Source organism: Hyaena hyaena, unplaced genomic scaffold, assembly GCF_003009895.1.
Source record: "Hyaena hyaena isolate Hyena2069 unplaced genomic scaffold, ASM300989v1 scaffold_111, whole genome shotgun sequence".
Lineage (NCBI taxonomy): Eukaryota > Metazoa > Chordata > Mammalia > Carnivora > Hyaenidae > Hyaena > Hyaena hyaena.
Window position 1 is genome coordinate 2,591,250 of NW_024080743.1, and position 14,445 is coordinate 2,605,694.

General features: G+C 38.2%; 1 protein-coding gene and 1 pseudogene across 1 annotated transcript in view; one reads left to right on the forward strand and one right to left on the reverse strand.

Annotated features, from left to right (window-relative positions):
* DIPK1A (divergent protein kinase domain 1A) overlaps positions 1-14,445 on the reverse strand; it is a 116,123-nt gene that overhangs the window by 71,632 nt on the left and 30,046 nt on the right. The gene's annotated exons all lie outside the window — the stretch shown is intronic.
* Positions 732-997, forward strand: LOC120234543 (annotated as a pseudogene).

The following is a 14,445-nucleotide window of genomic DNA, read 5'->3' on the forward strand; positions in this document are numbered from 1 at the left end:
CCCTAACTTACAAGGGAAGACAAATAAGGTTAGCACCAGGAGTGCCTGGGTGGCTTAGTCGGTTAAGCGTCCGACTTTCGCTTAGGTCATGATCTCACGGTTCGTGGGTTCGAGCCCCGCGTCGGGCTCTGTGCTGACTGCCAGCTCAGAGCCTGGAGCCTGTTTCAGTCTGTGACTCCCTCTCTCTCTGACCCTCCCCTGCTCATGCTGTCTCTCTCTCTCTCTCCTAGAAATAAATAAAAAAACATTAAAAAAAAATAGGGTTAGCACCAGATCTCTCCATAGAAATTTGGCAGGCAAGATGGGAGTGGCATGATATACTCAATGTGCTGAATGGGAAAAATATGCAGCAAGAATAGGAGAGACAAAGAGTTTCCCAAACAAAACTAAAGGAGCTCATGACCACTAACCCAGCCCTGCAAGAAATATTAAAAGGGATTCTGTGAGTGGTAAAGAAAGACCAAAAGCAACAAAGACTAGAAAACAGAGGAAATCTCCAGAAACAACAACAAAATGACTAATAAAATGGCACTGAATTCATATCTATAAATAATTAGTCTGAATGTAAATGGACTAAATGCTCCAATCAAAAGACACAGGGTGTCAGAATGGATAAGAAAACAAGACTAATCTAGGAAGCAGAAGAGGCGAGAACAACAAACAGACCGGCCAAAGCCTGTGTGCCTCTGCATCCCCACGCCTAGTGCCCACATCCTGCCACTGTCACCACCATGCCCAAGAGAAAGGCTGAAGGAGATGCTAAAGGAGATAAAACCAAGGTGAAGGATGAGCTACAGAGAAGATCTGCATGGTTATCTGCTAAACCTGCTCCTCAAAGCCAGAGCCCAAGCCTAAAATGACCCCTGCAAAGAAGAGAGGGAAGGTACCCAAAGGGAAAAAGAAGAAAGCTGATGTTGGCAAGGATGTGAATAACCCTGAGAAAATGGAGATGCCAGAGCAGACACAGAAAGTTGAAGGTGCTGGAGACGCCAAGTGAAGTGTGTGCACTTTTGATAACTGTGTATTTCTGGTGACTGTAGAGTATGAAATACTATTTTTTATCAAATTGTATAAAAATGCAGAATTTTGTTTTACTTTTTTTAAAGCTGTATTGTTAGCATCCAGTACACTTCATTGTTGTTTTGAGGGAAGGGTATCCGTCTCACTAATAGAGTATCTCCAAAGCTAGACTGATACAAAGGGAAAAACACCTTCCCATTCTAGTTTTGAGAAACTTCCTTGTGGTTCCCAGGCGGAGGGATTCCTTGATGTTGACACACATTAGCCACCTTGACACAATCACCTTGTGGTATGGAAAAACTAAAATTCATATTTTATGTCCTCTTCTCCCTTTCTGCCTTCAACATAGACTTGACTCCCTTAAACCCAGAGACCTGTTAGAACCCGACCCCAAGAAATGGTTCCCAGTATGTCAGGCAACTTGGACTTTATAGTGTCACCATTGATAATGCATCCCTCAAAAGGGTTCCCTTTTTAGTTAGCTATTGGATCTTTAGACTGATAACTCTGCCATTTTCATTTCATTTCCTGAAAGTCAGGGATGGCTTATGAAAAGTTGTTAAGCAACATGCTAAATGTGAATGTCAATCCTTACTCTAAACTTTCTGTATTCAGGGCAGCCAATAAAGACTTCACTGGGTTTTATAGTAGCTTTCAGATTTTGGTAGTCCACTGAAGAAGGGAATTTGAAAGTTGTTGTATACTGTTAATGATTATCTGCCTATGTCCTGCCTGAAATACCAGGATTATTTGTGAAAAGTATCTTTAATAAAGCTAGATATAGTTTAAAAAAAATAATAAAACAAGACCATTCTATAAGCTGCCTACAAGAGACTTGTTTTAGACATAAAGACACCTGCAGATTAAAAATGAGGGGATGGAGGGAAGCCTGGGTGGCTCAGTCAGTTAAACGTCTGACTTCAGCTCAGGTCATGATCTCACAGTTCGTGGGTTCAAGCCCCACATCAGGCTCTGTGCTGACAGCTAGCTCAGAGCCTAGAGCCTGTCTTCGGATTCTGTCTCTCTCTCTCTCTCTCTCTGACCCTCCCCTGCTCATGCTGTCTCTCTCTCTGACTCTCAAAAATAAATAAAACAACAGGGCGCCTGGGTGGCTTAGTCGGTTAAGCGTCTGACTTTCGCTTAGGTCATGATCTCGCGGTTCGTGGGTTTGAGCCCCGCGTCGGGCTCTGTGCTGACTGCCAGCTCAGAGCCTGGAGCCTGTTTCAGTCTGTGACTCCCTCTCTCTCTGACCCTCCCCTGCTCATGCTGTCTCTCTCTCTGACTCTCAAAAATAAATAAAACAACAGGGCGCCTGGGTGGCTTAGTCGGTTAAGCGTCTGACTTTCGCTTAGGTCATGATCTCGCGGTTCGTGGGTTTGAGCCCCGCGTCGGGCTCTGTGCTGACTGCCAGCTCAGAGCCTGGAGCCTCTTTCAGAGTCTGTGACTCCCTCTCTCTCTGACCCTCCCCTGCTCACGCTGTCTCTCCCTCTCTCTCTCCTAGAAAAAAAAAAATTTTTTTTTAATTAATAAAAAAACATTAAAAAAAGTGAGGGGATGAAAACCATTTATCATGCAAATGGATATTAAAAGAAAGCTGGAGTAGCAATACTTACATCAGAAAAAATAGATTTTAAACCAAACACTGTAACAAAATAGGAAGAAGGGTACTATATCATAATAAAGGGGTCTACCCAACAAGAAGATCTAACAATTTTAAATATTTATGCCCCTGGGGCACCTGAGTGGCTCAGTCAGTTGAGCGTCTCACTTTGGCTCAGGTCATGATCTCACAGTTCATGGGTTCGAGCCCCCCGTTGGGCTCTGTGCTGAAAGCTAGCTCAGAGCTTGGAGCCTTTTTCAGATTCTGTATCTACCTCTCTCTCTGACCCTCCCTTGTTCATGATGTCTCTCTCTCAGAAATAAATAAAATATTTTTAAAAAAATAAATATTTATGTCCTTAGCTGGGAGCACCCAAATATATACAACAATAACAAACATAAAGGAACTCATTGATAGTACTACAATAATAGTAGGGGACTTTAACACCCCACTTACAGCAATGGACTGATCACCTAAGCAGATAACCAGTAAGAAAACAACAACTTTGAATGACAGACTGGACCAGATGGACTTAACAGATACATTCAAAACATTTCATCCTAAAGCAGTGGAATGTATATTCTTTTCCAGTGCACATAGGGTATTCCCAAGAAAAAATCACATACAAGGTCACAAATCAGGCCTCAACAAGTACAGAAAGACTGAGATCATACCATGCTTATTTTCTGACTACAAAACTATGAAACTTGAAGTCAACCACAAGAAAAAATTTTGGAAGACCACAAAATGGAGGCTGAAGAATTCATACTAAAGAATGCATGGGTCAACCAGGAAATTTAAAAAGAAATTTAAAAATACATGGAAAAAACTGAAAATAAAAATACAGTGGTCCAAAACCTTTGGGATGCAGCAAAATCAGCCATAAGAGAGAAGTATACAGCAACACAGAATTACCTCATGAAGCAAGAGAAATCTCAAATACACATTCTAACCTTACACCTAAAGGAGCTAGACAAAGAACAACAAATAAAGCTTAAGGCCAGCAGAAGAAAGGAAATAACAAAGATTAGAGCAGAAATAAGTGAAATAGAAACAAAAACACCAGTACAGATCAATGGAACCAGGAGCTGGTTCTTTGAAATAATTAACGAAACTGATAAACCCCTTAGCCAGACTTTTCAAAAAGAAAAGAGAAAGCACCCAAATAAAATAAAATCATGAATGACAAGGAGAGATCACAACCAGCACCACAGAAATACAATTATAAGAGAATATTATGAAAAATTATATGCCAATAAATTGAGCAATCTGGAAGAAATGGATAAATTCCTAGAAACATATAAACTACCAAAACTGAAACAGAAAGAAATAGAAAACTTGAACAGACTTAATAACCAGCAAAAAAATTTCAATCAGTAGTCAAAAATCTCCCAACAAACAAAAGTACAGGTGATGGCTTCCCAGGAGAATTCTACCAAACATTTAAGCAGGAATTAATACCTATTCTCCTACTGTTCCAAAAAAGAAATGGAAAACTTCCAAACTCATTCTATGAGGCCAGCAATGCTTTGATTCCCAAACCAGACAAAGACTCCTGAGAGTCATTGTCTCAATTATAAAGAGAATTAGAGGCCAATATCCCTGAGGAACATATATGCAAATATTCTCAACAATATAATAGCAAATCAAATTCAACAGTATATTAAAAGAATCATTCAGGGGGCACCTGGGTGGACCAGTCAGATAAGCATTTGACTCTTGGTTTCAGTGCAGGTCATGATCTCACAGTTCATGGGACTGAGCCCCATACTGGGCTCTGTGCTGACAGTGCAAATTCCACTTGGGATTCTCTCTCCCTCTCTCTCAGCCCCTCCCCTGCTCACAATCTTTCTCTCTCAGAATAAATAAGCATTTTATTTTTTAATGTTTTGTTTATTTCTGAGAGAGAGAGAGAGAGACAGCATGAGCAGGGGAGGGTCAGAGAGAGAGAGGAAGACACAGAATCTGAAACAGCCTCTGGGCTCTGAGCTAGCTGTGAGCACAAAGCCCAATGCAGGGCTCAAACCCACAAACCGTGAGATCATGACCTGAGCCGAAGTCAGACGCTTAACCAACTGAGCCACCCAGGCGCCCCTAAATAAGCATTTTTTAAAAAGTCATTGCTCTAGAGAATCTACTAGAGATGAAAAGACATTAGATTTCTTAAATAACTGTCTACCATATTCACCAGAAATTTTTCAGACATATATATCTAAGATGTAAATCTAATGTCATTCTTCTGTTTAAATGCTTCAAGTTCATTCTGAAAGCAACGGAAAGTAAAATGTAGTGACGTAAGAATAAATGCAGCAGGGGCCATTAAGATGACTATTGTAATGAACTAGGCAAATTATGATAAAGACCTAAAATAAGGCAGTGGCTTTGGGAACAGAAAGGAGATGGCTCTAAGATCTGGAGACTGAATATGCAAAGAGCAGAGATAAGGATATACTGAAAGAGAAAAGGTAGTGATATTTACCAATCCGGGAAATATAAAAGTGAATCAGTTTTAGAGTAAAAGAAGGTAAATATGGTTTTGGATATGATGAATCTGGGGTGGTGACAGGATTTCCAAGTGGTGAAGTCCAGGAGGCATTTGAATATTGAAGTTTAGAGCTCAGCAAATAAATTGTAGTTGAAATTATGAGTATGAATAAAGTCAGAGAGGGCAAGTAAATAAAGATAAATATAAGGCAAATAATAAAATCCTGGAGACCATGAGCATTTAAGTAGTGAAAACAGCACCACCCCACACCCAAATAAATATTCAGAAATGTGTGAAGGGAACCAGCCAGCATTACATAAATTAAGGGAGGCAAAACAAGATAGTAGATTCAAACTCAAATAGATCAACATAAAATATGAATGAACAAAATGCTGTTAAAAAAACAAAGATTCTCAAGAGCAAAAATAAACTGTTGGGACCTCATAAAGATTAAAAGCTTCTGCACAGCCAAGGAAACAACCCAGAAAATTAATAGGCAACCAACGGAATGGGAAAAGATAGTTGCAAATGACATATCAGACAAAGGGTTAATATCCAGAATCTATAAGGAACTCACCAAACTACACGCCCGAAAAACAAACAACCCAGTGAAGAAATGGGCAGAAGACATGAACAGACACTTCTCCAAAGAGGACATCCAGATGGCCAACAGACACATGAAACGATGCTCAGCATCCCTCCTCATCAGGGAAATACAAATCAAAACCACACTGAGATACCACCTCACGCCAGTCAGAGTGGCTAAAATGAGCAAATCAGAGAACTCTAGATGCTGGCGAGGATGTGGAGAAACGGGCACCCTCCTACACTGTTGGTGGGAATGTAAACTGGTACAGCCCCTCTGGAAAACAGTGTGGAGGTTCCTCAGGAAACTAACAATAGAACTCCCTTATGACCCAGCAATAGCACTGCTAGGAATTTACCCAAGGGATACAGAAATGCTGAGGCATAGGAGCACATGTACCCCAATGTTCATAGCAGCACTCTCCACAATAGCTAAAACATGGAAAGAGCCTAAGTGTCCATCAACAGATGAATGGATCAAGAAGATGTGGTTTATCTATACCATGGAATACTACATGGCAATGAGAAACAATGAAATCTGGCCATGTGTAGCAACATGGATGGACCTTGAGGGTGTTATGCTGAGCGAAATAAGTCAGGCAGAGAAGGTCAAATATCATATGTTTGCACGTATAGGAGGATTAGGAGGAACTTGACGGAGGAACAAGGGGGAGAAGAAGGGCGGAAATGGTGGGGGAAAGGGAGAGAGGCAAACCATGAGAGACTCTTGAATACTGACAAAAACTGAGGACTGATGGATGTGGGGGGGAGGGGGGGATGGGCATGGAGGAGGGCACTTTGGGGATGAGCACTGAGTGTTATGTGGAAACTAATTTGACAATAAACTATTTGTAAAAAAAAAAAAACAAAACAAAGATTCTCACAGATAAAAACAAAACATAATCTAATGATGTGCTATTCATAAGACTCACATCTAATTTAAGAATACAATCTCTCTCTCTCTTCTCTCTCTCTCCCTCTATGTATCTTAAAAAAAAAAAAATGTATCGGGGCGCCGGGGTGGCTCAGTCGGTTAAGCATCCTACTTCAGCTCAGGTCATGATCTCACAGGTTTGAGCCCCGCATCAGGCTCTGTGCTGACAGCTTAGAGCCTGGAGCCTGTTTCAGATTCTCTCTCCCTCTCTCTCCTCTGCCCCTCCACTGCTCATGCTCTGTTTCTCTCTGTCTCAATAATAAAAAGAAACATAAAAAAATTTTTTCAATGCATAAAAAATTCAACTTGGTATTTTCAAAAGTATACTTTTGGCTTGTGATCTAAATTGTGTATGACTATTAAAATAATCAAAGTGTCTACAAAAGCACTGCACACAGCTGCTAATTGAAGTTTTAGCGGCATGATGGTATCATCTTTATTTTCTCACTGAAAATATTTGGCAAAGCCTTCAAATTTATGTGGCGTAAAAGTTTTTCAAAGGGCTCCTACATTTCATTACTAACAAGAAGTATGGTATAGTTTTTGGATATTTTAAAAATTGATGGTGTCAAAAGGAATTTGATGCATTATTCACTCTAAGTAAAAAGTGTATAACAGAATATAGGATGCTTTATAATGTAGATGTTTTCCCATGCATAATCTATTGCAACCCATTGTTTTCTGTACAAAATTGGAAAGTTACTGTGTCCCCAGCCTGTCAAATAGTGTTTGTCTAGATTTGGTCTTTGTAGGTAGTCCTAAAACATGTATAATATGTTTCACCAGCCATGTCATTCCCTGCACCAAAAAACCCTCAAAACTATGAAAATATTTGCCATGGAAAATCCACAAATTTAAAAGAATATTATCTGCTCAATAGGGATTACAACAATGTATTATACACAAAATAGTTGACTATCTAATGTTTATTATATTATTAAAATGATTTCATTTATCTCAAAAAAAAAAAAGAATACAAAAATGCTGAAAGTAAAAGAATGGAAAAAGTTAACACTGATCAAATACAAACTGAAAGCTGGTACTATAGGTAATAATATAACTATACTACTACCAGCCAAAACAGACTTCAAGGGATACATCCTAATGGTAAAATGAGAAATCATCATGAAATATAGCATATTTAATTTTTTTAATGTTTATTTTATATTTTTAAAAATTTTTTATGTCTTTATTTTATTTTGAAAGACAGAGACAGAGAGGAAGTGGGAGAGGGGCAGAGAGAGAGGGAGATACAGAATCTGAAGCAGGCTCCAGGTTCTGAGCTGTCAGCACAGAGCCCGACACAGGGCTTGAACCCACAGACTGTGAGATCATGACCTGAGCCGAAGTCAGACACTTAACAGACTGAGATACCCAGGCACCCCTTTTTTAATGTTTAATTTTGAGAGAGAGTGAGCGAGGGGAGAGGGGGCAGAGAAAGAGGGAAACACAGAATCTGAAGCAGGCTCAAGGCTCTGAACAGTCAGCACATAGCCAGACGTTGGTGCTCAAATCCACGAACCATGAGATCATGACCTGGGCCGAAGTCAGCTGCTTAACCAACTGAACCACCCCAGCGCTCTGAAATATAGCACTTTTAGATTATCAGGTTCCAATTGTACAATCTCAAGACACATAAAACAAAAATTACAGAACTATAAGGGGAAACTGGAAAATTCACAATGACAGTGAGATTTGAATACCTCTCTCAAAAATTGGGAATATATGTAAACAAAGAAAATTAGTAAGACTGGAAAAGATTTGAACAATATGACAACATGAGCAGGAAACTTGACCTAATATAGAACATTTCACCCAACACTGCCACATACATTATTATTTTCAGCACACATGGAACTTTTTTTAGTGCTAAGGTATAAATTTTGTCTCAACAAAATGCAAAGGGTTCAAATCATACAAATAAGCAACAACAGAGAATCTATAGCCTTAAAGGCACATGTCAGAAAAGAATTTTGAAATCAGAGTCAAAAGATCTGAAGACACCTCACCAAAGAAGATATACAAATGGCAAATAAATATGTGAAAAGATGTTCCACGTCATACACTATTAGGAAATTGCAAATTAGAACAATGAGACACGACTATGCATTTATTAGAATGGCTAAAATTCAAAACACTGACAATACCAAAAACAGGTGAGGATGCATATCAATCAGAACTCTCATATTGTTGATGGGAATGCAAAATGGCACACTCTGAAAAACATTTCAGCAGTTTCTTACAAAATGAAACTTACTCTAACTATATAATCCAGCAGTAATGCTCCTTGGTATTTGTCCAAATTAACTGAAAACTTATGTCCACACAAAACCCTGTATATTATGTTTATATAGCAGCTTTACTCAGAGCTGCCAAAATTTGGAGGCAATCAAGACATCCTTCATTTCATGAGTGGATAAATAAAATAATATTATTCAGTTTTAAAAAGAAAATAGCTATAGAGCTATTGAGAGCCATGGAGGGACCTTAAATGCATCTCATTAAATGAAAGAAACCACTCTGATTAATTTCACCTGTATGACATTCTGGGAAAAGGCAAAACTATGGAGACAGTAGTAAAAAGAACACTGGTAACCCCAGGCTATGGGGTGGGAGGAATGAATGGGTGGAGCACAGAGGATTTTCAAGGCAGTGAAACTATTCTATATGATACCATAATAGTGAATATATATCATTACACATTTGTCCAAACCCATACAATGTACAACACCAAGAATGAACGCTAACACAAACTAAAGACTTTGGGCAATAATGAAGTATCAGTGTAGGATCATCAATTTAACAAATGCATTACTCTGGTGGGGAGCATTAGTAGTGGAGGAGACTGTACGTGTGTGGGGTTTATAAAAGACCTCTACTTTTCAATCAATTTCACTATGGATCTAAAACTGCTATAAAAATGAAGTCTATTTTTTTTAAAAAATAGCCAAACATAGATCTCAAGAAGTTAGAAATAAAAACAGAAAAACAACAACAAAACAAAAAACATTTAGAAAAACAAGAACTTCATAGAAGGAAAGGAAGAATACAGAAAATATTAAAATAGAAAATAGCCTAAAGTAAAGATTAACAAAATGAAACTTTGTTCCTTAAAAAAAAAAAAGTTCTGGGGCACCTGGCTGGCTCAGTCACAAGTGCCTGTGACTCTTGATCTCGGGGTTGTGAGTTCAAGCTCCACATTGGGAGTAGAGATTAGTTAAAAAAAATTTTTTTTAATGTTTACTTATTTATTTTGATAGAGAGAGCATGCATATGCACAAATGGAGGAGGGGCACAGAGAGAGGGACAGAGAGAATCCCAAGTGGATGCCATGCTCACAGCAGAGTGGAACACAAGGCTCAACCTCATGAACTGTGAGATCATGACCTTAACTAAAATCAAGAGTTGGACACTTAAATGACTGAGCTACCCATGCCCGCTCCCCCTCCCCGTAAATCTTTTAATTTAAAATAAAAGTTTCAAGAAGAACTAGAAAATGTGAATAGTTTCTACACCTAGAAACTGAGGAAGGAAAAAGTATCAAGAAAGCAGGCTTGGTCAACAGTACCCAATGGCATAAAAAAGTAAACAATTATAATGGAAAACTGCCTGATGACTCTGGCAATAAGGAGATCACAGATTACCTTAGCCAAGAACAGCTTAAGTAGAATGGAATGAAGTAGAACTAGTTTCTAAATGGGAAAAAAAAAATCCTGGAGATGTTAACATTAACACTGATTTCATACATCTGCAAGAAGCTTTTTCTTTTTTTACCTTTGCACAGTGTCTCCCACATAGATGCTCAAAAAATTATTTGCTGAATTAATTCATTTGGAAGAGAAAGTATTATATGTAGAGGGGCTTTAAATGCTTGACCATAGAGAACTAAACTAAGAAGTCTTGAGATTTCTAAACAGAGCCTAGTAAAGCTGATGTTTAAAGACTGTTCTGGATTTGAGTTTACTAACATGAGAGGGAATACGGAGGGCAGGGAACTTACTTAGGACATTGTTGCAGCAATGCAGGACAGGTGAAATGCAGTCAGATGAACAGTGAAATCTCAGAGACATTAGAAAAATGAAATTATTAGGATTTGTTAATAAGTGGATATGGAAGTTAGGAGAAGGGTGTTAAAGGTCTCTGAAAGACTGGGGTGTTTGGGTGGCTCAGTCGGCTAAGTGTCGAACTTCAGCCCAGGTCATGATCTTGTGGTTCACGAGTTCCATCCCCACTTTGGGCTCTGTGCCAACAGCTAGGGGTCTGGAGCTTCCTTCCGATTCTGTATCTCCCTTTCTCTCTGCCCCTCCCCTGCTCACACTTTGTCTGTCTCTTTCTCTCTCAAAAATAAATAAATAGTAAAATATATGTACATATAAAAGGTATCTGAAAGACTGAAAAAATTCAGAAAACGAAGAATGAAGATCATTGGTGCCATACAATGACATTTTAACTACAGATGGTCTCCGATGTCGATGGTTCGACTTTACAATGGTGTGAAAGTGACATACATTCAGTAGAAACTGCAATCCAAATTGTGAATGTTGAGCTCTTCCAAGGCTAGTAATATCCCAGGCTACTATTCGCTCTTGTGATGCTGGACAGTGGCAGCCTCAGCTCCCAATTAGCCACCCAAACACAAGGGTAAACAACTGATACTGACATCCATTCTGTACCCATAAAACCAATGTTTTTCACTTTTAGTACAGTATTCAGTAAATTACATGAGCTATTCAATACTGTATTATAAAACAGGCTTTATGGCAGATGATTTTGTCCAACCGTAGGCTAATGTACGTGTTCTGAGCATGTTTAAGGTAGGCCATGGTAAGCTATGAAGTTAGGTGTGTTAAATGCACTGTCAACTTACTATGGGTTGATCAGGATGTAGCCCTGTTGTTAAGGCGAGTAAGATCTATAAATGCAACTTCGACTAGATTTATTCCCATAGCCTAAGAAATTGATATTTAATTTTCAGCATTTAAATTTCGGTCACAGTGGGGGGGGGGGGATGGGCATGGAGGAGGGCACTTTGGGGATGAGCACTGAGTGTTACGTGGAAACTAATTTGACAATAAACTATTTGTAAAAAAATAAATAAATAAAAGGGTTTATTTTTAAATACAAAAATAAATAAATAAATAAATTTCGGTCACAAACTTTCTCAAGCAAATAAATTTTAAATCCAGTTGTTAAGTGGGATCTTTATAAATGAATAAAAATCAGTGACAAATGTATTCAAATTCAAATACTTTTATCTCTATTTCCAGAAGGCAAGATAATGGGATAGTTTTGAAATATCCGTGGAATATGCCACAAATAAAAGTTTAAAAAAACAATTTAAATTTAAAACAATTTAAAAAATTAGCATGAGAAAGTCAAATGACAAATTTGCAAGACATTTAATACTATATCCATATATCATAAGTTTTCAGTATATGTAAACACACACATCACTATAGAGGTAATTACTTCCAGTGTCAGCATATACTGTGGAAGGTTTCTCACCTTCCTCATTTCATCATTTTGGCTCACCTCCACCCTCAAAACATCTTGAAACATAGATAGTATGGAAACAAATGAACATAAGCTGTCTCTGAGAGTAGTTAGAATGAAATAGCCCAGCACTCTTTCTTTTTCACTAAACCATGCACTGCACCACAAAATTAAAACAGACATCTCTAGGGACACAGACTTGCCAAGAGTGTTTCTGGCAAAAATAAAATTTGGCTCTTCTCCAGACTTCTATACATGGACAACAGTGGCTGCTCTACAGATGGAGATTGATTGCTGGTTGGCTGGTCTGTGGTTACTTACTAGTGTCAAGATAAAGAATATTATGCACAGATCATTTTCATGTCCAAAGACTTCTGACAACAAACTTGCTCTGCCTAACTTCTCACATTCTGCAATAATGAAAGTTATTTCAGACAGTTACAATTCTAGCCCTCATTCCTTATTGTATGGACAAGCAAACAGAAGACTAGGGAAAAGTCATCCAAAATCACACAGCTAGTTGGTGACATTACAAAATCCAGGTCTTGAGACTCCCAGTTCAATAATCTTTCAAACTTTCTATTATGCCATACAACCTTTCTTTCTTTCTTTTTAAAATTTTTTAAATTTTTATTTATTTTTGAGAGAGAGACACAGACTGCGGGCAGGGGAGGGGCAGAGAGAGAGGGAGACACAGAATTGGAAGTAGGCTCCAGGCTCTGAGCTGTCAGCGCAATCCTGATGTGGGGCTCGAACTCATGAACCATGAGATCATGACCTGAGCTGAAGTAGGACGCTTAACCATCTGAGCCACCCATGTGTCCTGGCCATACCACCTTTCTAAATAATATTTAAAATACCATGTTGCTTGTATCTTAAACTCTTTTTATTTAATTTCAAACACTTGAATGTCACAGACTCTTTCTGAATCAATATTTTGGTACAAATGACAATATACTTTCATTTTGTGATCCTGTACATAACAGTTTTTAAAAGGACTGTGTATTTTAAGTTCCAGGGTCACCAAGGTAAAATGGGGTTAGAACTGAATTACAAACTATTAAAACACATCTAAGAAATTCTGTATCTTTAAACTTGGAAAGATCCCTTAAGTCTAGGAATTAAATCTTAGCTTTGCTACTGACTGGGTATGTGACTTAAGCCTTGTTTCTTCCTTAGCTATAAAACAAGCAAGTTGGATCAGGATTGCTATATTTAGGAATTAATTTATTCCATCATTTAAAATACAATTCCAGGTGACTTGAGGATAAGACCTTTATCTAATCCTTATTATATTATAACATTCAAATAACAGAGCAAAGAAATAAACCCATCAATCCATTCTTGGTTAACAAGTTAAAAAACAGAGTATCTCTACTATTATAAAGCAGTAGATTTGGCTCTGCATTGAGTCAGAGAGAAGGACACTATCTGGAGAAAACTGTAGTAGACGGCTGAATTTATGGTGATTTAGATCACATCTTTCTGCATTCATTTCACCAAGTAGAAAGTTTTTAAAACCTAGGTCTAGTCTTTCTGAAAGGGAACAAAGAAGAACCTAAAAGAAGCTCAGGGCGCTGTTTATTCTTGCCAGAACCCCATAGCAAGTACCATGTACCTGTATCAGATATGAAGAACCCTGATCTTTACTGAATGCTGTTCTACATGTTTATGTTTAACATTATGGATGATTTATGTTTAAGCATTTTGATGAACAGGTCATTTAGACCTTTTTTTTTTCCCTTCAATCTGCAATTAATAGAAACAACTTTTACCTTCATTTTTCCACTTGAGACAATTGTTAGTTGATACAGACTACAAAAGTTCATTATATGCAATTTACTGTTAGCTACCCTAGGGAAAACTGCAAAGTATAAACATAGTCCCTGCAACCACCAGCTTCCAGGAGTTTACAATTGAGTAGATCATGCAAAATTTCCTAACCTTTGAGTTATACATTTTTTTAAAGTTTATTTATTTTGAGAGAGAGAGAGCATGCAGGGAAGGGGCAGAGGAAGAGGGAAAGAATACCAAGCAGGTTCCATGCTGTTATCTGGACCCCGATTGCGCCTTGAACTGTAAGAGGTGAAGTCAAGAGTCGAAGCTTAAGCAACTAAACCACCCAGGTGCCCCTGAATTATACTTGTAAAATTAAGTTCTAACCAGTTTTTTTTTATATCCAGTTTAATTGCATTTAGGTCCTATTTGTCTATTTGCTAACAGACATCAAACACAAAGTTCATTTATAAGGTGCCAGAAAAAGGGATTAAGGCATCATAAAGAGTTAATCCAACTGATGGTTGTAAAAAGAAGAGGAAAATGTGAGAT